This window comes from Odocoileus virginianus, chromosome 1 (genome assembly GCF_023699985.2).
Source record: "Odocoileus virginianus isolate 20LAN1187 ecotype Illinois chromosome 1, Ovbor_1.2, whole genome shotgun sequence".
Taxonomy (NCBI): domain Eukaryota; kingdom Metazoa; phylum Chordata; class Mammalia; order Artiodactyla; family Cervidae; genus Odocoileus; species Odocoileus virginianus.
The window spans coordinates 46,634,931-46,660,024 of NC_069674.1; the positions used below are offsets into that span (position 1 = coordinate 46,634,931).

A 25,094-nucleotide genomic window follows, 5' to 3' on the forward strand; every position below is an offset into this window, starting at 1 on the left:
CTCGGGAAATGCCCCGCGGATGGGACGGCCCAGGGAAGCGAGGCAGCGCGGGGCCTCCACAGCGGCCCCCCTTCCCCCAGCCATTCCCACCACTCAATTCCCGGTCTTCCCGCTGCCCGCGCCCAGCCCCAGAACTCGAGTCTATGCAGTTCTCTCCCCTCCGCTCCACCCACCCACTCTTTGGGATTCTCTCTGCCCCAGTAGTTAGCGAGCTTCCCGCGGACCCCCTGTGCTTCCCCCAGCACACACCACCCTCTCTGTTCTGAGCCCCAGCCCTGCACCCCCGGCCCTAGCAGTCTCAGCGGCCAAGCGCCCTCCCAACCCCGACAGCCCCCTCCCCCTACATACCGCACCTGAACAGCTGTTGCACCCGTGCAACAGGTCTGGAAAGTGTCTTCCCCACCTTCCCCCCCCAACCGCTCGCCACCGTCCCCTACCCTACAACCCCCCAGAACCAGGGCCGGAGGGGCAGTGGGGTGCACAGGCGGCTGACGAAGTGCGGGATGCCCCGAGGCGCCGGGGACTGGGGGCGGGTGGTCGGGCTCCGGCCTCCCGGGGCCGGGGCGCCCTCGCGCATGGCCCCTCCTGCGCCCGCCACAGGCTCCCCAGCCTGCCCCTCTAGCAGCAGCAGCCAGGCATTCCCGGGCGGGCTCCCCCCCTCGCGCTCCGCTCTGCTCCCTTCCATCTTGACTTTTGCCGACGTGGAAATTTTGGGTTTGGAGACGACCTGCGCTCTTATTGGCTGCCGGCGGGCGGGGTCGGAGGTCACGGCTGCTCTCGCTATTCCGCGCCAAGGGGAGCCGCACAGCGGCTCGTGTCAAGTCAGCAGGTTCCCTCCGCCTCCCCGGGGTCACGTGCGCCCCGGGCAGGCCCCGGAGCCACCTCCTTATGCAAATACAGCGGCCGCGCCGGGCTGGGGGCGGGACGGAGGCGGGAGTAGGCGGGCGCGCGGGGCGGGGGCGGGGTTGCGGCTCGCCTGCCGGGGCCGGGGGAGGACCGGGAGGGGCGGGGTGCTCCAGGTGGCCACCTGGCTGGGCGTCCCGCCACGCCCCTCTGCCCCCATCCCACCCCGGCCCCCTTGTTTTTTCTGCCTCTAGTGAGTCTGCTGGACCTTGTCCCCCGCTGGCCCCGCTGGGCCTCAGGAACCCCGGCTTTTGTAAGATACCCTTCACTGCCCGCTTCCTCCCGAGTCCCTTCCACCAGACCCGAGCCGAGCCCGGTTGGGCCGCGGGTCTCCTGGACCAGGGAAGGGGAGGCAGCCAGGCTGCCTGCAGGGCTGCGAACGAAATGGAAACCTCGGGGAGGGCAGTTTCCTCCTTTGGCAGGGAGTTGAGAGAACTAACAGCGAGATTCCCAGTGAGAGAATTCTGGGACAAAAGCAAAATCAAGAATTCGTCAGGGTTAAAAGTACTCCCTTTTAATTAAATGCCTTCTGTCTCTTCCCACCCCTATAAAAAGAGACCAAAATACTAAAAGTCCTGATTTAAAAATCAGACAAACAAACAAACGAGTCTACAAGGACTAACCGACAGGCCAGTCCATCTCCACCCCGCCCTCTGCTGAGTACTGGGCAGCCGAGAGTGGAACCCAGGGACGCGTTCTCCTCCCTACATTTAGATGGAGGTGTGACTTCGGGAGCTCAGAATTCCGTGAGAAGTCACGAGGCATGTAAAAGGAATCAATGCCTAACGTGGTTCCCCAAGCATGCCAAGGAAGGTGCTTTTTAGAAAGAAAGGGAATCGATGAATGGCCACATGACCAAGGCCTCTTCCTTCCCTCCCCCTTCCCCAAGGAAAAGAAAGTAACAGCAATGCAAAGGTAAAGCCCATATTATAAATGCTGACTCTGATGGTATTGTAAGATCTGCCAGCTTCTAGTCACCAAGAAAAAGGACAGGGACTGCATTTTAAAAAATGTTTTTTTCCTCAAAATTGGCCTAATTATTTTTTCCTTCCTGTAATAAAATATCTGTATCATCTTAATCCTTTGTCGATCAAAAGTCTGATACAGAAAAGCAAAAGATACATTTTCATGGGAAGATTCTTACCTGTAAAATTCTTCCCATCCTCTCTTCTTAATTTACTCTCTCCTTCTCCCCATTTCCCCCTATGGAAAGATAAATCATTGCTCCTTCCAACTGTTTTATCCTCAAGGAGCTTTTCCACTCTCCTTTCTCTTGCCTCTGCACTCTGGGTGTATCTGACCCTTCCCGGCTTTGCAGGGGCCTCTGCCTTGGCATTGTCTCGTCCAGCCCCCCAACCCCTCCTCGGCCAAGGCCCGCCGGCAGCGCTTGCTGAGCCTCGGAGTTGGTCCTGGCTCTGCTGCCTGTTCAGTTGTGTGCACTGGAATATTGATTTTTCAGTGTGTGCGCGCCGGCTCTGTAAAAATCAATATTTCAGTAGCTCGAGCACAGCGCAGGGCAGTGTAATGGAGCCGGGCTGCTGATGTAACGTGCGGGGTCCACCCTCAGCGATTGAGGTCAGTCAGAAAATGGCAGTGTTTTCCTATTTCATTGTTTGCTTCAGAGGGAAGGAACGAGTTTGCATACCGCTGTGTACATCAGATTCCAGGACAGAGTAACGTTAGTGCTGTTGGGTGACATGTGAACCAAAGTTAGAAAGTTATATATTCTTAGGCAAAAGTGGGATGGAAACCTCCTATTATCCATTCTAAGAGCTGCTACGTAAGACATTGGGAAGGGGGAGGTTATCGTCTGCCTCCATCCTACCAAATTTCACAATGAGAAAAGAAAAACAGGCTGTCTCCAGGAAAGGATTAGAGTTCATCTTTGGATGAACTGGATATATGGATCATTATTAATTATTAATCTACAGTCCTTTACATATGCTTTTGATTAATGAGGACAAGAGGTTTCTGGCATGATTTGAAGAAAAAAATAATAACTCTACCAATTTAGGGGCCATCCTCGACATTTGCAGCAAATGTGGAAAGATGCCGGGCTTAAGAGTCAGGCCAGTGGGTTCCGGCCAAATGCGCTCCACTGAGGTACCCTTTCTAATCGCCTCACCTCTCTGAGCCTCAGGGACTCGACCTACAAATTAAAGGGTTACTTTAAATGTCATCTATACATTCTCTAGCTCTAACGCCTATGATTCTACTGGAAAAAAAGATTATAGTTAAAACCTTCAAAAACAAAAATAAAATGTGGTGTATACCATGAATAAGAAAAATAGACTAATACCAGAAGTGCTGTAGAAACAAAGCCTTGCTCTAATTGGGTATTTTACTTCTTTTAAATTCTATTCCAGTGCAATCTTATGAGAGTAATTTGGCCTTTTTTTTAAAATGCATTTCTTTTGAACTAGCATTTCTAAGAGTTTTTCCTAAAGAAATTATTACTATCACTGGAAAGATGTTTATCACTGTCAGTTTTAGAGCACTGAAACATTAGAAACAATGTAAGGCTCCAATAATAGGGACATGTATTAGATAAAATATGGTATTGGGTTGGCTAAAAACTTCATTTGGAGTTTTCAATAACGTTGTCCAAAAAACTCAAATGAACTATTTGGCCAATCTAGTAGTTAATCAGTGGAACACAACTATTTAGTATGATGGTGCTGAGTGGATATTAAAATAATGTCAAAGATTTGCATTGAAATGTATGTACTGTTTAAATCTTTATCTGTGTATATCTCATCATGGTAAAGGAGCTGGGCTCTGGAGCCAGCTGGCCTGAATTCAGATCTCGATCTACTACTAACTGGGTTCCCCAGTGGCTCAGTGGGTAAAGCATCCCTGCAGTGCAGGGATCTAATCCCTAGACGGGGAAGATCCCTTGGAGAAGGGCATGGCAACCCACTCCAGTACTCTTGCCTGGAGAATCCCATGGACAGAGGAGCCTGGAAGGCTACAATCCAAAGGGTCAAAAAGAGTCAGACCCAGCTGAATGACTAAGCACAGTCTCCCTCTAATTATCTGTATTGCTATGGTCAGTTATAAACTAAACACATTAGTTTTCTATTGCTGCTATAATAAATTAAAACAAACTTTGTGACTTAAGACAACACAGACATATCAGTATCATCTTACAGCTCTGGAAATAGCCCAAACTATCTTTCACCGGGTCAAAATCTCCCCTATGTAGGCTCAAGGGGAGAATCTGTTTGCTTGCCTTTTCTAGAGGCTGCCTGCATTCCTTATATCATACATGGCCCTATCCTCCGTCTTCAAAGCACAGCACACCAATCTCTGCAGTCTCGGTGGACTTTCATCCTCCTGTCCCCTTTTCAAGACGATCTTTGTGATAATACCTGGATAATCCAGGATAATCTATCTCGAGATTCTTAATCACGTCTGAAAAGTTGCTGTTGCCAGGTAAGGTAACACATTCTTAGGTTCTAGAGATTAGGACAGGATGTCTTTGGAACCATTATTCTACCACATAGGGCTAAAATCAAGGTGTCAACAGGGTGGCAGCCCTTTCTGGAGACTCTAAGGGAGAATTTGTCTTTTTGCCTTTTCCAGCTTCTAGAGGCTGCATGTATTTATTTCTTGGCTCATGGACCCCTTCCTCATTCTTGAAAGCCAGCAATGGCTGGTGGAATCTTTCTTGGATTGTATCACTCCCACACTAACTTTTCTGGCTCCCTCTTCTACATTTAAGAACCCTTGTGATTATGTTGAGCCCATCTGGGTAATCTAAGATAATTTCCCTATTTCAAGGTCAGCTCGTTAGCAACCTCAATTCCATCTACTACCTTAATTCTCCTTGGACATGAAACATAACATATTCACAGGCTTCTGGGATTAGGATGTGGACATCTTTGAATGGCTATTCTTCTGCCTACTACCTTCAGGATAATGGTAATAATCTGCATCATGAGGTTGTGAAGAAGATCAAAAGAATTAACAAACACATGTAAAATGATTAGAATAGTGCCTGGCACACAGTAAGCACTCCATACTCCATACAAAATTATCCCATAGTCAGCAATCTGTAATAATTATCTATTACATTATTATCTGGGAAGGAAATTCAGAATGTATACAGGAGGTACATCTAGAAGGTGGGATTAAATTGATTTTTACTTCTTTGTTTCTGCTCATATTTGTTTTTCCCTTTTCTTCCATGGCCAAGTATTACTTGAGCACTTTTAAAATTTTTAAATAAAAATGCCGTTGCTGCTGCTGCTAAGTCGCTTCAGTCGTGTCCGACTCTGTGCAACCCCATGGATGGCAGCCCACCAGGCTCCCCCGTCCCTGGGATTCTCCAGGCAAGAACACTGGAGTGGGTTGCCATTTCCTTCTCCAATGCATGAAAGGGAAAGGGAAAGTGAAGTCTCTCAGTCGTGTCCGACTCCTAGCGACCTCATGGACTGCAGCCCACCAGACTCCTCCATCCATGGAATTTTCCTGGCAAGAGTACTGGAGTGGGTCGCCAGTGCCTTCTCCGAGATAAAAATGAGACAAACCAATAAAGGAGGTTATCATAGTAAAATGATAACACAACTTAATTTGGGGTTAAAAGGTTTAAGTACTCATCTCAGTCCTACTGATGAATACAAATTGTGATATTGAACAAGCTGTCTTACCTCTCTATAGTTCAGTTTTTCTCACTGGTAATCTGGAGGAGATTTACTATATACTTTGCAAGGTCCTTCCAGTTCTAACTACCATATATCTGAGATTTTAAACATCAACAAGTTGATAAATCATAGAGAACACTGCTTAGTATATAAAAAATGCTACAAAATTAATAAGAAAAAAGATAGCCTATGTGGATAAAAGAAGGGGTAAAAAGCATAAGCAGGCATTTCACAAAAGAAAAATGAATGGTAAATAAGCACAGGAAAAGATCATTAGTAACAGGTAAATGCAATTTAAACCTTCAGTGATATATTTTATACCCACTAGGTTGGTAAAAATCCAGAAGTCCAACTGCATAAGTGATTGGAGATGACGTAAATGAATGGTAATGCTTGCTCAGTGCTGCTGGGAGCCAAAATTAGTACAACTACTTTGGAAAGCAATTTGACATTCTCTTGTATTGTAATGACATTCCGTTTATCATGTAAAATTGAACATTGATGTCCTGATGTCCAGCATTTCCACCCAGAAAAACTCTTGTCCATGTACCCTGGGAGGCAGACATGAGAATGGTCATAGCAGCACTGCTCATGACATTGAGACACTGAAAACAGCCCACAGCAAATGGATAAACTGTGCTCTACTCACACAATGGATTATCATACAGCAGTGAAAATGAACAAACAACTCTTCACATGGCCATGGATCAAGTTTAGAAACACAATACTAAGTGGGGGAAAAAAGCAAGTCCTAAGAGACTACAAATATAAAGATGTCATTTTATAAAGCCCAAACCCAAGCAAAACCAATGTATATTTTGTAAGGGTTAAAAATGAGTAATTAAAAGATGGAAATAGTAAACAGAAAATTCAGGATAGTAGTTACTGATGCAATGTGGCGGGAAGGAGGGAGAGATGTAACTGGTAATGTTCTAGTTCCTTAGCTGTACAGTAGGCTCCTAAGTGTTTGTTTAATTATACATCATAACTTACATTTGTGTGAGTTATATTTTTTGTGTTTATAAACATTAAATTAAAATGATTTCTTAAAAAAAGAATACTGTTTAGGAGCTGCTGTATTCTAATCTAGGATGCTTCCTGTAGTTGATGCTAATCACTCTGATTCCTTTCAAATTCATGAAAGTAAAGGCTTTATGGTTAATTTGCTTTTTGCGATCCTGCTAGTTAAGCAGACTTCATAACAGCCTGGGCTTGTGCAACTGCTGTTTTCAGTGTATGCTCCAAATGAACCTCATACTCTCTGAGATCCATAACCCCAGAGGGCGTTATACCTACAGAAAAAGTACCTCCAGAAGTCTCTTGCAGCCTGTCTTCTGTGTGCCCCAAAGCTAGCCCTTTTGGAGTTTCCTTCTTTGGGTCTGAAACACAAGGTTCATAAATAGCCAGCCCAGCCTAGGTGAATGTGTTGCTCTTCCAATTCATTACAGTGTATATTTCAAAGCTGAAGACTCACATTCCTGTTTCCCTGACTTATTTTGTGTCATTTCAGAAGATTTGTCCATCTAGTCATGGTCCAGAGGGGCGTGATCTCACATTCAGCAACAACCCTGGCATTCATGTTATTTTTTACTTCCATCTTGATCCTCTCACTTCCCAAAGAATAAACCAGATTTGTTGAGTTGCTTTTCTATTTCCTAGACTCTCAGTGAGGAATTTGGAGGTAATTATCAGAACTCAAGGGTACCTGAATAAACATGAACATTTCCAGTGAGAGGATTAGCTTGCATAGGGCTTGCCAAGTGAAGTTAGTGCCAGATGCATGGAGGAGGATGGATGGGGGCACTCTTTGAGGCAGCAGTGACACCTGTCTTCCAAAATGCACCTTTTGGATGTTGGATACTATACACACACAAGTTGGGTGAAGTACTGGTTTGTAAGACTCACTACCTAAAGTAGAATGGCCCCTAAGTTGTTATATACCACTTTGTGTGAGATCCTCAGTTTTGGAGACAAAATTTTTAATACTTTTTATCATGAAAAATTCCCAAAAATATACAACAGGAAAAAAGTATAATGTAAATATATTTTATAAAATAAACACAAAAAGTACATAAAATGCTTAATGAAATCCATCAGCAGTTTCAACATTTATTAACTCATGAACATTCTTGTTTCATTTGTAACCCCTTCTCTTCCAGAATTATTTTAAAGCAAATCCTTAATATCATGGGGTGCAGATACTGTGAATGGATCATTGTGATAAGTAATCTCAAAAGTCTTAAAAGAGTATTATTAATGGCAATATAGAGTACAATCTTTCTTTGCAAACTTGTTGCAAGATAGTTTTAAAAATCATTCACCTAGAGCCAGACATCCTGGAATGTGAAGTTGAATGGGCCTTAGGAAGCATCACTATGAACAAAGCTAGTGGAAGTGATGGAATTCCAGTTGAGGTATTTCAAATCCTGAAAGATATGCTGTGAAAGTGCTGCACTCAATATGCCAGCAAATTTGGAAAATTCAGCAGTGGCCACAGGACTGGAAAAGGTCAGTTTTCATTCCAATCCCAAAGAAAGGCAATCTCAAAGAATGCTCAAACTACCGCACAATTGCACTCATCTCACATGCTAGTAAAGTAATGCTTAAAATTCTCCAAGCCAGGGTTCAGCAATATGTGAACCATGAACTTCCAGATGTTCAAGCTGGTTTTAGAAAAGCCAGAGGAACCAGAGATCAAGTTGCCAACATCCGCTGGATCATCGAAAAAGCAAGAGTTTTCCAGAAAAACATCCATTTCTGCCTTATTGACTATCCCAAAGCCTTTGAATGTGTGCATCACAATAAACTGTGGAAAATTCTGAAAGAGATGGGAATACCAGACCACCTGACCTGCCTCTTGAGAAACCTGTATGCAGGTCAGGAAGCAACTGTTAGAACCGGACATGGCACAACAGACTGGTTCCAAATAGGAAAAGGAGTATGTCAAAGCTGTATATTCTCACCCTGCTTATTTAACTTATATGCAGAGTACATCATGAGAAATGCTGGGCTGGAGGAAGCACAAGCTGAAATCAAGATTGCCAGGGGAAATATCAATAACCTCAGATATGCAGATGACACCACCCTTATGGCAGAAAGTGAAGAACTAAAGAGCCTCTTGATGAAAGTGAAAGAGGAGAGTGAAAAAGTTGGCTTAAAGCTCAGCATCAGAAAACTAAGATCATGGCATCTGATCCCATCACTTCATGGCAAATAGACGGAGAAACAGTGGGAAAAGTGGCTGACTTTATTTTGGGGGGCTCCCAAATCACTACAGATGGTGATTGCAGCCATGAACTTAATAGACGCTTACTCCTTAGAAGGAAAGTTATGACCAAGCTAGACAGCATATTAAAAAGCAGAGACATTACTTTGCCAACAAAGGTCCGTCTAGTCAAGGCTATGGTTTTTCCAGTAGTCGTGTATGGATGTGAGAGTTGGACTGTGAAGAAAGCTGAGCACCAAAAGATTGACGCTTTTGAGAAGACTCTTGAGAGTCCCTTGGACTTCAAGAAGATCCAACCAGTCCATCCTAAAGGAGATCAATCCTGAGTGTTCATTGGAAGGACAGATGTTGAAGCTGAAATTCCAATACTTTGGCCACCTGATGCAAAGAACTGACTCATTGGAAAATACCCTGATGCTGGGAAAGATTGAGGGCAGGAGGAGAAGGATATGACAGAGGATGAGATGGTTGGATGACATCATCGACTCGATGGACATGGGTTTGGGTGGACTCCGGGAGTTGGTGATGGACAGGGAGGCTTGGCGTGCTGTGGTTCATGGGGTCGCAAAGAGTCAGACATGACTGAGTGACTGAACTGAACTGAAGAGGCCAGAGTTCTTCCCACTTAAGACTACCTTTAACTTCCTAGTGGAGGGCACTCTTAGGAAAATTCAAGATATGGAGAATTACTGCAGGACTTTATAATTGGGGGGATCAAAGAGAGCAATAAAAGGATTTAACTTTTGTAAAGTTTCTATTTCTTCAGTCTCACTATCAACAGAGTATTGAAAGGGTGAGTGAAATAACATCAAGTCAATTAGCGACTGTAGCCTTAACTGGTCTGTGTAATCCATACTATATAAACTTATCTTCCAAAAGCACACCTTTGCCCATTCTTTTAATAAATGTGAGTGTTTGTTATGTGCAATGTATTGTAGGAGACTTGGGAGGGGATTTAAAGCCAATCAGAAATATCTGTTTTTCCATAATAAGGAATTTGGTCTTTGTCCTGGGTTCCTGAGAGGGGAATTCAAAACTCTTGGAGTTTTCCAAGTGATAGAAGTGCCTTTTTTCTTCATGGTGGGCCCCTGGACAACACCTGAGATTTTGATAAGGAGATCACTCATGGGAGGGTGGGGTCATGATGGAGAGATGAAGCATGTGATTTCAGGGTAGGGCTTTGATCCAGGTGTTATAAACCTGATCTCCAGGAAGGAAAGGGGCTGGGGATTGAATTCAGTCATGTGACCAATGATTTAATCAATCGTGCCTGAATAATGAGACCCCAATAAAAATTTGAGGTACCCAAAGTTTCGGTGAGCTTCCTGGTTGGTGAACACATCAAAGTGCCCAGAGGATGACATGTCCCGAGTCCACCCTGAGAGGACACGGAAGCTCTGTGCTTGAGACCTTTGCCTTATGTGTCTCTTCATTTGGCTGGTTTATACTCTTTATGGTCCTTTTTAATAAAATTGTAATCAGAAGTATAGGACTTTCCTGAATTTTGTGAGTCCTTCTAGTAATTAGCAAACTTGAGAGAGTTGTGGGAAATCCTGAATTTGTAGCCGGTTGGTCAGAAGTATAGTGGCCTAGGGACCTCCTGCAGTGCAACTGGTGTCTGCACCTGAAGGGAGGGCAGTTCTGTCAAGAACCGTGCTCCTCACCTGTGGAATCTGCGGTAGTTCTGCACTGCATTGCAGCCCTGCAGCTCCCATCTTCAAACTTCACAAGTTAGTAGAGGAGATAAGACATAGATGCTAAAGAGAAGTAAAAGCATCATGCAACAGTTACAGATGTGCTGTGGGAAACTAGAGACAGGAAAGAGAAATTGCAGCTAGGGATACTGGAGGAGGCCTTGGGAGAAGGTGGCCCTGCCTGGAGCCTTAAAAGATGGGTGACAGCCACAGAAAAGAATGAAATATTACCATTTGCAGCAACATGGACAGACCTAGAGATTATCATACCAGCTGAAGGAAATCAGGCAGAGAAAGACAAGTATCTTATGATATCACTTATATGTGGAATCTAAAAAAAGAAGATGATACAAACCAACTTGCTTACAAAACAGAAACAGAATCACAGACGTAGAAAACAAATTTCTGGTTACCAAAGGGGAAAGGGGAGGGGAGGGATAAGTTAAGAGTAAGGGATTAATAGATAAACACTATATATAAAATAAACAACAAGGTCCTACAGCTCCCTTACAGCACAGGGAACTACATTCAATATCTTATAATAACCTGTTAAGAGAAAGAATCTGAAGCTGTATGCCTGAAAATAACACAATACTGTAAATTAGCTGTAGTTTAATAAATAAAATTTTAGAAAGGAAAAAAATGATAAGTGAGATTTGGACATACAGAAATTGTGATAATAAATGTTTAATGAGTGCTTACTCTGCATCAGGCTCTACATGCATGCTAAGATACTTCAGTCGTGTCTAAAACTCTGTGCGACCCTATGGACTGCAGCCCTCCAGGCTCCTCTGTCCATGGAATTCTCCAGGTCAGAATGGCCATGTAGCCGTTCCCTTCTCCAGGTGATCTTCGCAACCCAGGGATTGAACCCAGGTCTCCCGCATGGCAGGCAGATTCTTTACCAGCTGAGCCACCAGGGAAGCCCTTGATGTAAACATAAGGGAAAGGGAATAATGTCAGGTAGGTACTTTAAGAGTTGGACCCTAAAGAAGGCTGAGCACCAAAAAATTGATGCTTTTGAATTATGGTGCTAGAGAAGACTCTTGAGAGTCCCTTGGACTGCAAGGAGATCAAATCAGTCAATCCTCGAGGAAATCAGTCCTGAATATTCACTGGAACGACTGATGCTGTAGCTGAAGCTCCAATACTTTGGCCACCTGATGCAAAGAACTGACTCATTTGAAAAGACCCTGATGTTGGGAAAGATTGAAGGCAAGAGAAGAGGATAGCAGAAGATAAGGCGGTTAGATAGTCTCACTGCCTTAATGGAGATGAATTTGAGCAAACTGTGGGAGATACTGGAGGAGAGAGGAGACTGGCATGCTACAGTCCATGGGGTCACAAAGAGTCAGACACGACTTAGTGACTGAACAACAGTAAAGTACTTTGACTGCTTGACTAAGGGCTCTGAACCTGACTTAGAAGGCTTTGGAGCACCAAAGATTCTTGAGAATAGGGCTTTGTCATGGATTCTGTGGACTTCTAGTTGCTACAATGAAAGTGTAGGGAATTACCCTTGAAAGCATGGGCCACTCCTCCAAACCAAGGTGCTACTCTTCTAAAGAATGAATTGCTTTCTATCTAGTACTCAAGTTGTGCTGTATAGACTAGAGGCTCCAAGGAGGAGCCACTCATTCTCATTTTCCAGCCCCCATGACAACTGGCTGAAGGCACACCATAGGCACTTGGGTATTTGTGGGATGCGTGGATATTATACCAGGTTTTACCATATCAAATTGTCACTATTTGACCCCTTTTGGCCTAAAAAAATGGCAACCAATTATGGTTTCAAGCTATTTTAAGGCACATTTTATTACAATTATACACAGAGATTGACTAATATTAAAATTCAAGGGCACTGCTGCTAAAGGAATTAAAGGAAGCATTAGAAAATATTTAGGGGCTATTGTTGAATATATCTATATAAATATTATACACATATGCATATGTAATATACATATATTAGCTATTGTAGAATATGTGTATATACAGAGAGAGAAACTTAAAGTCCTATCTATAGTTATTTATAGAAGAAATATTATCCAGGGAATCTGATCCTGAGGCCAAATCAGAAGCTCAAATTTCATTCAAATTAGGTTCATAAACGACAGAAAGCTCAATACAGTAGATCAAAAATGAAAGGGGAGAAAGAGAAACAAGAAAATTGGATAAATTTTGTCCAGTAGTTGATGTCAGATATAGTGTTTCATAGAGGATTCTTTATGTGTAAGAAGAGGTCATTTTTAGCTACCTTCGACTAAGAAGTTAGGAAATTTTAATAGTTACGTATATTTCACATTATTACAATTTCCTAACTGCTTGGTTATAATTAAGCATATGTCACACTGGGTTTCCCTGGTGGCTCGGTGATAAAGAATCTTCCTGCAATGCAGGAGACTTGGGTTCAGTCCCTGGGTTGGGAAGATCCCCTGGAGGAGGGCATGGCAACACACTCTAGTACTCTTGCCTACAGGATCCCATGGACAAAGGAGCCTGTCAGGCTGCAGGTCACAGGGTCACATAGCCAGACACGACTGAAGCGACTAAGCAGCATATGTGACATTAGAGATGACGTCATCACTCAAAGGAAAAAGATGAGTTGATGTCAGAGTCCCGCATAAATCCAAAGAGATCCGCCCAGCTGGGAACCCTCCCACTGACCATGGCAGCTACCACAGAGGGTCAAGCATCAAAGGTACGCCCCCAAGGGTCATCATTATATGTGCAGCTCACCTACATCAGTGAACAAGTGACTCAGACAGAATGAGTAAAGTGTGTAGTACGCAGCCCAGGCTTTTCAGTCACCTCCAAACTTCCAGCCAGGAGTTGACATGTACACGAGAATCACAATTCAAGGAGAAGGAGAATTTAAAGTAGATTGAAATCCAGCTCAAAATCCTGCTCAGCAAGTCTGTCTTATTCCATATGTTTGCTTAGTTTAATTGAACAGAACATTGTAAGAGACGATTTATTTCCAAAAGCAGTTCAGACCTACTTGTTGCTTGCTGACTCTCCTGAAGCAGACCTGCGTGGGAAAGAATTTTCCTTAAGAGTCCTTTCAAAATACTCTGAACTAACTATTCAATAGAGATAATTATTTCCAAGCTAGAGGAAGTAGAAAGGCTGGACTAGATTGTGAATCACTTAACTTTTGATTTGCACACAAAGAATACTCCTGCCCAAGGTTTGAAAGTAGAGCCAAATTGAAGGGCAAGTGTTCCCCCTAAAGTCAAACAATTTTGATCAAATGGCATCTTGCATTTACGAACCCCTGGGAAATTCTGTTACAAATCTCAAATGACTTAACTTTTCTAACATCATTTGAAAACTCAGCTTCTAATCTTTAAACTTCATAAATCAGTATGGATTTTACCCCTCAGATGCTGATCTTATAAAGTGGAACATATCATATGCTTCCTAATATAAGTCCCTATAATAGCACCTTATGAAGATCAAACTCCCACTATTGTCCCCCACCAAAGCACACATACAATTACCCTCAACCTCTCTTAATTTTTTTAGTATTTATTTATTTGGCTACATAGAGCTCTAGTGGTAAAGAACCTGCCTGCCAGTGCAGGAGACAAAAGAAACGTGAGTTCAATCACTGGGTCAGGAAGATCCACTGGAGGGGGAAATAGCAACCCACTGTAGTATTCCTGCCTGGAGAATTCCATGGACAGAGGAGCCTGGCAAGCTACAGTCCATGGGGCTGCAAGGAATCAGATATGACTGAAGTGACTGAGCACCCACACCATAGGGTCTTAGTTGCAGCATGTGGGATCTTCCTTGGGGAGGACTTAGTTGCCCCTGGGGCGTGTGGGATCTTAGCTCCTCGACCAGGGATTGAACCACATCCTCTGCATTGGAAAGTGGATTCTTAACCACTAGACCATCAGGGAAGTCCCTCAATCTCTCTTTAAATCTCTTAATTTTGTGTCCATGGACATAATATTACATTCTTAGTAGAATTGTTCTTTTTCTCCAGGTTCTCAGGAGTTTTCTTTTAAGGGAAGAGAGATGTGGGGGATCATTTATCTGAGCTGGGGTATCTTGCACAGTCTTGTCTGCAGTTGTTTGCAATCATACAAAGCATGGCAGCCCCTACCCATCACCCCAGTTGCTTACTCCTGTTTTATTCCCTCCCTAAATTTAGTTCATCTTGCTCTAACATGAGAGAGAGAGAGAGAGACTGTTGATCCACAAGCCCTTCTTTCTGGGACACATCAGAAACCCCAAGGACTCATGAAAGCCACAGAGCAGAGACTCATAAAGGAGAGGTCAATTCTAAGGTCTTTTCCCAGATAGCTCAGCTGGGAAAAAATACGCCTGCAATGCAGGAGGCCTGGGTTTGATCCCTGGGTGGGGAAGATCCTCTGGAGAAGGACATGGCAACCCACTCCAATATTCTTGCCTGGAGAATTCCATGGACTGAGGAGCCTGGCAGGCTACAGTCCACAGGGTCGCAAGAGTCGGACATGACTTAGTGACTAAACCACCTCCTGATTTTCAGGCTACTGGACACCTCATTTCCTGTTCAGATTTCCAATGGGGTGGAGGGGTCTGGACAAGTGCCCTTTTCCTGGCCTTTCTAATTTTCCTCCCCTCTGTTTCTCTCTGCTCCAAAGAGCTTTTCTTCTTTAGTGATAAAATAGTGATATAGCCACCCTTTTGGAAGAATGCCTGGAACTCTATGAAATAACACACCCACCTCTGTACTCAGGCTCCTAACCCCTCTTATCCTCCTTCAACCATCTAATATAAGTTTACTCAATGTTTTTCCTCCCTACTCTCCCAAAACTGTAAGTGGCCTGAGGGTGGGGACTTGTCTTTGACCACTCTGTCCCCAGAGGCAGCACACACATGTTATAGGCAATCTATAAATATTTGTTGAATGAGTGAATAAATGTGCCTACATTGGATGGTGTAAATGAAGAGAGTAAAGAACAAACTTACATAAAATAACTTTTTAAATACCTTTTCATTTAACAGTGTGATGAATATCTGGCAAAGGGTTATAGAATTACTCAGTGGGTGTTTAAACTGTCAAGGACATTCTAGACCAATCCCTCAATATAATAGGGGGAAAAATGACTTTTGCTTTCAGATATATACTGCAACCTGGTATTCTTTGTAGGGTTTTTTAAAAGAAATAATTTTTAGAAAAGTATGTGAACCATTTTTATTTAGAACCTAGAATACGGAGACCTATCATCAATGAATTTTGAGTTTTTCTTTCTTCAAATGGTTCAACCACCAACAATCTGATATACCACTTAAAGTAAGTTGATTATCTTTCTAGAGAAGAGTCACCTTCACCAAAGACCACATGAATAGTACACATGCCTTTTAAAACAATATTCTTTAAGCTACTGGCTACAGAATCATATGTGCATGTGTTAGTTGCTCAAACTCTTTCTGACCCCATGAAATGTAGCCTGCCATCATCTGGTACTTTATAAAATGTTCAGAACTAGCCAGAAAGCTTGTTTCTTTAAATAAAAATTAAAGATGAGGGAAAGGGAGAAGAATATGTTAAACATCCTCATTTAAGCTTCCAGAATGATTCATCTCTTATCATTTTATTTCTCCATATATTGTCAATGTCATAGGAAAGTGTTTGATTTACTCAGGGTCAAGGAATCTCTTGTTAAATCAAAAGTTGCTAAGTGCATTACAAGTGCAGCTCCATTCAAATTTACCAACTTATATAACCAAGGCTTCCCAGGTGGTGCAGTGGTAAAGAACCCCCCTGCCAATGCAGGAGACCTAAGAAATGCAGGTTTCACCCCTGGGTTGAGAAGATCCCCTGGAGGAGAGCATGGCAACCCACTCCAGTATTCTTGCTTGGAAAATTCCATGGACAAGAGGAGTCTGGTGGGCTACAGTCCATGAGATTGCAAAGAGTTGGACGCGACTGAGCGCACACACGTAACACACACACAGCAGGGATAACTCTGCTCTGGATTCAATTTTGCTTATTAAATATAAGTTGCTATTGGAGCTGATACTGATCCTCAGGCTTATTTCTAACTACTGATGGGATTTTGATTGCGAGATTCAGTGACATCAACACTCCAACCAGTGGAGGAAGGCTTTCACACAATGCAGAACAGCTGTTCCAGTGTTCTGCTACTCCTGCCTGGAATTCCAACTTTCTTCTGAATTACCAGGCACCACTCAGTTGCTTTCTCCTTTATGTTTCAGTAACACTTTCACACATCTCCCTAGAGCACCTATCAGAGTGCTCTGAGATCAATGATTCACGTCCAGGATCACTGCTAGCCCATAAGACACCCTCATATGAATTAGAAAAAGGTACCTCTTCTCTGGAGGAGTCAGAGACAGATAGGTTAACATCAACTATGTATTTTTATAAAGTTCCAGGAAAAAATTAGGGCATAGAGGACACTCATCTTCCCTCCTCCTGGGTCCACACTTTTACCACGAAATAGGAGAGTGATCTGTCAACAGCAGCATGTTTCATTGCTTAGTTCAACTGCAAGATGTATCTTGTTAACAATAGTGAGAGTTTTCCTGTAAAGACTGAATCTCTTCCAGAAAAAACAGAACCTGGTCAACATTTTGCGTGAGAAAGATTTTTTTAGAGACAAGACATGATTTTCAACTGTGTGCTCTGCGGGTTGTCAGCTATTCAGTGACCTCTCACTGTTTTAGAGCTGGTCTTCTATCTTGGGCATTCCATGAGAATAAGAGAGGAAAATGGAACAGTGTTTTCCTCTTGTGCCTGAGACCATCTAAAAATACCCTTGATCTGTCCTCCCTCCTGCTCACTCTTCCAAAAGGGGAGAGGGAAGGAAAAGAGGCGTGAGAAGGGCTAGAGGCGTTTGTTACTGGGATCTCAACAATATCCCCACAACACAATCTGGAGGCATTGGACCAATGGTTGCTTTTCTCCCTGATCTTGTCTAATAATGGTGATGCCACCAATGTGCAGTCGCTCTGGAGAGTCCTAGGCAGGCTAAAGGCTCATTCTGAACAAGGCGAGGGATACACAGCTCTTCCAGTCCCATTTTCTCAGCTAAGCTAGAAGTGCTTTGATATATACTGGTATGCATCCTAGTATGACCAGGAATGCCTGTTTTGGGGAATCTTAGGTTTTAATCCTAGAGATAATCTGTCTCAGTGTTTTCAAACTTCTTTGACTTCACCTCACAGTAAGAAAAAAGTTCTCCTTGCAATGCTGTACACACATAACTATATGAACATAAATTTATATGAAAGGCTTCTGGAAACTATTTAGTCATGTGACATATAATGCACCCTAATATTTTCTATGCTATTCAATTTTTTAAAAATGCTCATCATAACCCACTAGGTTGATTTCATGGTTCACTAGGGGCTGGGGCCAACAATTTGAGAATCACTGATCTACTTTAATCCCCTCATGTTGTAGAGCAGGAAATGGAAGTCAAGAAAGGTTAAGCAATCTAAACAAGGTTACACAGCCGCTGCCTGGTGGCAGAACCAGGACTAAAACCCTGGGAGCAAAATCATCTAACCTAGCTAATTATTAATAATAAACACTTTTCTTGCAAAACAATGAGCGCGTGCTATGCTAGCACTGTGAAGGGTCTGTGCTATTAAAAATATGTACATTTTCTTTTTTTTACACTAGAAAATTCAAGTCACTCAATGTCACACACATAACATTTCAGTTGCAAACTCCAACTATCTAGAGGACTAAGTCTTTCTACATATTTAAACACACACATATATACATATATATGTGTGTGTGTGTGTGTGTGTGTGTATATACAGTGGGTTTGTTTATTTTACAAATGTTTTAAATTACATCTGCTGCTTGGCTCCAATTTTCTGGCTCATGTACACTTCCTGTCACTGACATCTATAATCCAACAGAAAAAAACCTAAGCAACAAGTCCTTCCAAAGATCTTTAGTGAAGCTTGCTTGATCAAAAGAGTATCAGTGAGCATCTTCGTGATCTCAGTTACACTAGGGGACTCTATGCAGATATGAATGAGAGTGAGGACTGCAGCTAGGATCTAGAGCCATCTACTAATAGCACGAGTCTAGAACAGCCTTAGCAAAGCTCAGCAACCTCGTAGCCCATCATTCTTGGATGGTTCACCCTCAAGGGCGGCATGCCTAGGAACTGCAGTTGCCTTTGACTTTATTACCTAAGAGTAGTATCTCCATTAAGATGTTAGTCTTTAAAAATGAAGTCCTAAATTTCAGCAACTAGCATACTTTCCTCCGATAAGGCACATGTGCCTTCCTGTTCCACCTATTTTTATCCTGTTTTTTCTTAAAAAAAAAAAAAAAGCCTGCTCCAGCCAAAGCAAATAGTATCTCTCATTAGAGGCAACATTGGTCTGCAGCCTGCCCAGAGTATGGCACTGAGGATGCAGTGGGCTGATTTTTGCCCATGGCTTTTTTTTTTTTTCCATTGATATGGTACCTGTTCCCTGGTTCATGTGTCAGCTGATGAAAGCAGCAGTGACCTTTTCCAACAATTGGCCTCTGTCTTTACATTGGCTTTCTGCACTTGACTGTGAGCCATGAAGATCACCTTAAGGGCACCTTTCAACCTACTCCTGTGAAATGGCAACAGAACAGAAAATGACACAGAGTAAAGGGACACTGAGGAGGCGATATAGATCCTTTTAGCTTGTGAATGTGAAAATGTCACAGGTCCCTTCTGGGCATGTTCCAGCTGAAGGCAAAAACGCTTTGGGGTAAACATATGGACCACATGTGCAGAAGCACTGAAAATTAGGTATGAAAGTTATCTATGCAAAATTATCCCCAAATTCATGCTGTGATCATTATGAAATTACCTTGGTGTGTGGGTTTCTGGTTCACTTTTCAAGTTATGCAATTTCTTTTATAAAACCCCTAGGCAACATTATATCCTCTCCCCTTGGTCTTACTTCAGCATAGCACAGTAAATGTCATGTCTCTTCCAAGTCCTAAATGCTAGACAACTGTGTAAGAAATGATTCCCTTTTGGCAGGATAGGCAGAATAAATCAGAGTGTTTGATTATAATCTTTAAAACTCAATTTGTAAAAATTGGTATGTTTCTGTACTTTCTAAAGACAGAATGTTAAACAGTGCTTACATTTGTTTTGGCAAACACATGGGTGACTTTTGCAATGGGCAGTCTTCCATATCCGTATTTATGGCAAATATGTCAGAATATAATCCATCCTAATGTCTATGAAGGGATCAACATTTACAAGTTATCATTTCCTTCTCATTATGTTGCTTTATTTCTTTAAAAAGACAGGCATAGAAATTGCCATGAGATGGGGAATAATCAGTACTCAGAGGAAAACAGAATACCAACTCTTGTAGCTGAATAGAAGGATGGTATATGCAATGTTTGTTTCATTTCTCACCTCTTCTTTGATTGATGCATTGTAACTCACCACAACTCAATGTAATCAAGGAGATGGCATTTCACAGGAATGCTACTATCATGGCAGAGAGGAGGTTCCATAAGTCAGCTTTGCTACTGATAACAGTAGCAATTCAGTGACATTAAAACAAAATTAAGTATCATTTCCAAAAGGATAGTTACCTTTGAAGAAATAATATTGCCTTTGCATTGACTTTCATGCTCTAGTTCATCCCCAACAGATAGATGCAGTGAAAAGCCTGTATCCATACTCTGAATAATATACTTCCTTTAATGTTAATCCCGGGTGAAATGAACCCAGCCAGGAAGAGCAGTACAATCTTTCCAGTTTTAATCATCAACAGTTCTCCAAAAAGCAGACTTGGATTGTTGTTATCCCAGTAAGTTGATCATTTACAAATGGATTCTGTCCAAAAATTTCATTTGTATATTTGGATTATAGAGTGTCAAGTATAAGTGCTTATCTAGGCAATATAAAAATGACAGGTTCCCAGAACAGCTCATAGACATCTATTTCCTTCATGTTTTGCTGATGGTTTGCTGAGAGACAAACAAGGATGGAGGATTTGAAGAGTAGTAGTTGGCCTTGGAAGGACCATCTGTGGCACATGATTGAAAAAAAAAAAAAAATCTCCTAATGATTTCACCACTTCCAAAGGGAAGGAAGGAAGGGGGGCAAAAAAAGAGGAAGGAATAGCTATATCAGCTATGGTCCAATCAAGAAACAGCGTTCTGAGTATCTTGGTTTCTTGAGAGACAAAAACACGGGGTAGCTACAAGAGGTGTTGAGGCAATTCAGAAATTAGCAGCTGCAGGAAGTTACTCCCATCCCTGGAATGGAGGGTCACAAAGAAAAGGTGGTATTGCCAGAATCCGGAAGCTGGATCACCCTGCGGAAGCTGGAACTACAATGGGCCTGTCCACTGGGGACTGCAGCATGAAGGAGCTGCCATAGGTGCCATCAGAGAAGAACCTATGGACACAGGGAAGGACGGGAGAAATACCATGGCTTCTCCCTTTCTCCCACTGTCCAGTTCCCATTGGTGCCTTCTATTGGCCAAACCCAGACAGAAGCCAGCTGACACAGGATCCTGGGAAATTCAGCCTCCGGTGATACAGAGCAGGAAAAGGCAAGGCGTGGATCTGTGGGCTCACAGGTTAGGCCTGGCACATTAGCCAATTAACTAAAAAGAAAAAGAAAAATTCTAATCCCAGTCTTAGCAAATTCCACAAGAGGGAGTGGTGAATATTATTAGGTCTGAGAACAAGGACCATGCATGATCTCCATAAAAAGCCAAATTATGATACAACAAAAATAACACCACCAAACACCAATATGAAGGATGTTACAAGAAAAACCATGACAGCCAAATGAATGATCATGAGAGGGAAGAGACCATACTGGTCTGGAAACGGTTGGTTTCTTGTTTAGAAAGAAGGAAAACCACGATGAAATCAAGGCTTCCAGGTCAGAACAGGCACCATCTATGTAGACAGACAGGTGTTTTGTCAAACAGGTTTGATGAAACACCACATACCTGCAAGGGAAAGGTAGGTGAAACCCGGGGAAAGGCACTGGTTTCCTTGGCTGGGGAGAGGAGCAGGTGAGTGACTCATGGTCTTATCAGTATGGCCCCAGTCTAGGCTAGAAGCCACATTGTGTTTACTGACTTGGTGCCGTCACATAGTAAAGTCTGACAATGAATGGAGAGACAGAAAGAAGCTCTCAGGCGGCAGGGGTCCACAAAGGATCTGGTTTTAAAATGGAGGAAAGAGGTAGTAAAGACCAACACCAACAGCCAAGAATCTGCACAATAAATCATCTGCCAGTCTTCACTCTTCCCACTCCCACCCCACCCACAAACCTCCTTCCCCTTCCCACCCTCTCAGGCTGCAAGCTACTCCTGGAGGAACTGCACCTCATTGGTCTTTGTAGTTCCAGGGCCTTGAATAGTGTCTGGCACAAAGTAGGTGCTCACTGCACAGTGGTTAAATGACTGAATGGACCAAGGTGCATTCTGGGTACCCTGGGAGAGCAGAAGAACCGCAGAGGATGATGGCAGACACTGCAGTGATGTGGCAGCGTGCTGGCCTGCTGGAAAACCCCAGCGGCAGCCAGACCAGTGTGGGCAGCTGGAGTCAGAAAATGAGATGGTTCTTTGAAGCAAATATGCTGAGTCATAAACAGCACAGGCCTGTGCAAATAGCCACAGCTGCCCAGCAAAGGACCGGAGCACAACTGGCACATGATACACTCCTGCCACCTAAATTCTGCCTGACTAATTCTCCAGCTCAGAGAAGAGTGGGGGCTGCCTCCCACAGGGGAGACCCACAGAGTCAGGCCAGGATGGTCACCATTGCAGAAAGCTGCATAAGGTGGCTTCTAACCTTTGCCCTGAAAAGCCTGTGCCTCTAATATTATTGCCTGTAGAAATGTTGCAAGTATTGTAGAAGTTTTAGGCACTGTACGGCAGCTTTAATGTCAGGATTTTTAGTGTGACTATGTCTAAGCATCCTAGACCCAACTTTTGAGGGATGCTTTAGCAGAAAAAATGGCAACATGAAATTGTTTTCTGTCTTGTATCACCTCCTCAAAACTTCTCACTCGGTCCAGGATGAGGCGGAGTCCCTTAACAAAACCAACGAGAAGACAGTGTGCCTTATTAGACGTTTAAGAGAAAGAACCACACCTGATTTATATTTGTTGCCTTTCCTTTCCCATTGGCAGGAATCTCGCCCAGAGCCTGTTCATCACAGAGATTCATTGAATGAAATAATCCCTTCAGAGAAGTTATAACAATTTTCTAAATTAAATTTAAAAAGAAAGAATTAAAACTAGAAGTGTACCAAATACAGTTAATTAAAACAACAATACTACCAACAACAACAATTAAAATGCATTGAACACAAACTAAGTTCCAGGAACTGTGCTAAGCTAAGGAACAGTTGACCTCCTACCCAGCAGGTCTCTAGCCAGTCACAGAAGCTGCTGCTGGATATAATCAAAGCCTCAGTCTTGCTTTTATTGATTTATTCCCCACCTTCCACAAAAGATTTGAGGTGACCAAGAAGATACGTACATCAAATAAGATATTTAAAGTGTTTTAGTTTCTGGGGGCTGCCATAACAAAGCACCACCAGCTGGGTAACTTCAATAACAGAAATTTCTTGTCTCTCAGTTCTGGAGGCTAGAAGTATGAGATCAGGTTTGGGCAAGGTTAGTTCCTCCTGAAGGAGCCAGGGAAGTGTCTGTTTCAGGCTTCTCTCCTTATTTTTGGTGGCCTCTTTGCTTTCGACAGTATAACTCCATCTTCACACAGCATCCTGCTGGTGTCTGTTTCCACGTTTCCCCTTTTTTATAAGGGTACCAGTTATATTGGATTGGGGACCCACCCCACTCTAATATAACCTCATCTTAACTAATTACATCTGCAATGACCTTATTTAAAAATAAGATCACATTCTGAGGTACTGAGGGTCAAGACTTCAACATATGAATTTTGAGGGGATACAATTCAACCCTTAACAAAAAAGGGAAATGAAGAAAGCAAAGGGGAATTCCCAGCAGGCAGAACACATACAGTTATCTATTCACCCTCCTAAAACTTTGCTAAATTAATTAAGTTAAAATTAAAAATTAGTAATCCATGTGCAGAAAGAAGCTCCAGGAAAGATGACAGGACAGGAAGGTGATAGGAGACGGAGGGTAGATAGCAGAGAGAGGAGATGGAACTGACCTGGCAGAAAAGAATGAAGTTACCACCCAAGGCCAATAAAATGTGAGGCATTTTATCACTCCGTGACATTCCAGAGACCCTGTACTGGAAGATGCCAGATGCCAGGGGAGGCAGGGGTCAGGCAAGAAGCTCGATACAGATGTTGGTCTACAGTCTGGATGCAGACAGACCACACAGCCAGATGACCATGTTTCCCAAACAGCCTCCTAAAAGTACCAGGAGATTTATTTTTGGAGAGTTGGAAATGGAAAAGCCCAGTTCAGAGGACCAGGCTTATAAGAGAGCTGGGATAGGGAGCAGGTACAGAGCTAAAACCAGGGATCTTAAATGAGAGCCCACAGACCCTGTGGAAGGGTCTCAGCCCTCATCCCCTACCCAAATCTTAGAAAACCTGCAACTGGAAATACAAATACAAAGACAGGAGGCTGAAAGATTCTACACTTGGAGACCCAAATGGCATCAGGGGAATATCTTGTGATAATGATATTTAAGGTTCCGCAACAAAAGACTGTTTCCACACCTGGTTATCCTACAGTGATGCCTGCCAGTCACCAATTCTTGCCCATTTATGGAACGATAAGTGAGCTTTAAGCATCTCAGTCTTAAATACGAAAGGACAATAGGATACTAGAAGAAAGTCTATGAAAGCTGGACATTGCATGAATAAACAAAGGCACAAAGAGGAAGCAGAGAACATAAAAGGAACCAAAAAACATTTTTAAAAATCAGTAATTGATATCCTTTGAGAGATATGGAAGGACAGAATTTGATATAAAGAGAATACTGGAGAATAAGAAAGGCCTCTTGGCAATTAAATATATGGTAGCAAATTAAAACTCATTCAGAACATTAGAAGATAAAGATAGCAAAATAAAGTAAAACAGAATGTCCAAGAGTTTAAAAATGGGGAAGAAGAAATAAGAAAATAAAGAGATGAAAAAAAGAAAAGATCAATTTGGGAATTCTAACATCTGCATAATAGAAGTTGCCAAATAGTAATAAGAGAGATGAGGAAAAGAAAATTATCAAATAGCAATAATAAAAGTGCTAATAATATTGAATGAAAATTTTCTGGAACTGAAAGAAACACGTCTCCACGTAGTAATGACCCATTGAAAACCTAGCATGACAAATGAAATACAAACAAGGCTCGTCATTGCGAGAGCTGAGAACCAAAGAGAAGACCTAAATGTTCCCAGAAAGACAGTACAGGCCACATAGAAAGTATTGGAAAGAGAATGACATGGTAACATAGTGTAACAGAGTATAGTTAAGAGCATAAACTCTGGACTTGTAACCCAACTTATTAGTTATGTGACCTTGGGTAAGTTACTTGACCTCTTTTGCTTCTGTTCTCCATCTCTAAAAAAGAGATAACTCTTTAAAAAAGAATCTTTATATATGAGCTCTAAAAGACAGACCCCAGGGGGGAAAATTAATTGATATAATTGAGTATATAGAAAATATTATTGATAGGCA

General features: G+C 42.6%; 1 long non-coding RNA gene across 1 annotated transcript; it reads left to right on the top strand.

Annotated features, from left to right (window-relative positions):
- The first annotated feature begins 2,405 nt into the window (after nucleotides 1-2,405).
- LOC139035164 (uncharacterized) lies at nucleotides 2,406-9,519 on the top strand. Its single transcript, XR_011487733.1, has 2 exons — nucleotides 2,406-2,478; nucleotides 5,878-9,519. It is a non-coding gene; the product is annotated as an uncharacterized lncRNA (long non-coding RNA).
- The last annotated feature ends 15,575 nt before the right edge of the window (nucleotides 9,520-25,094 follow it).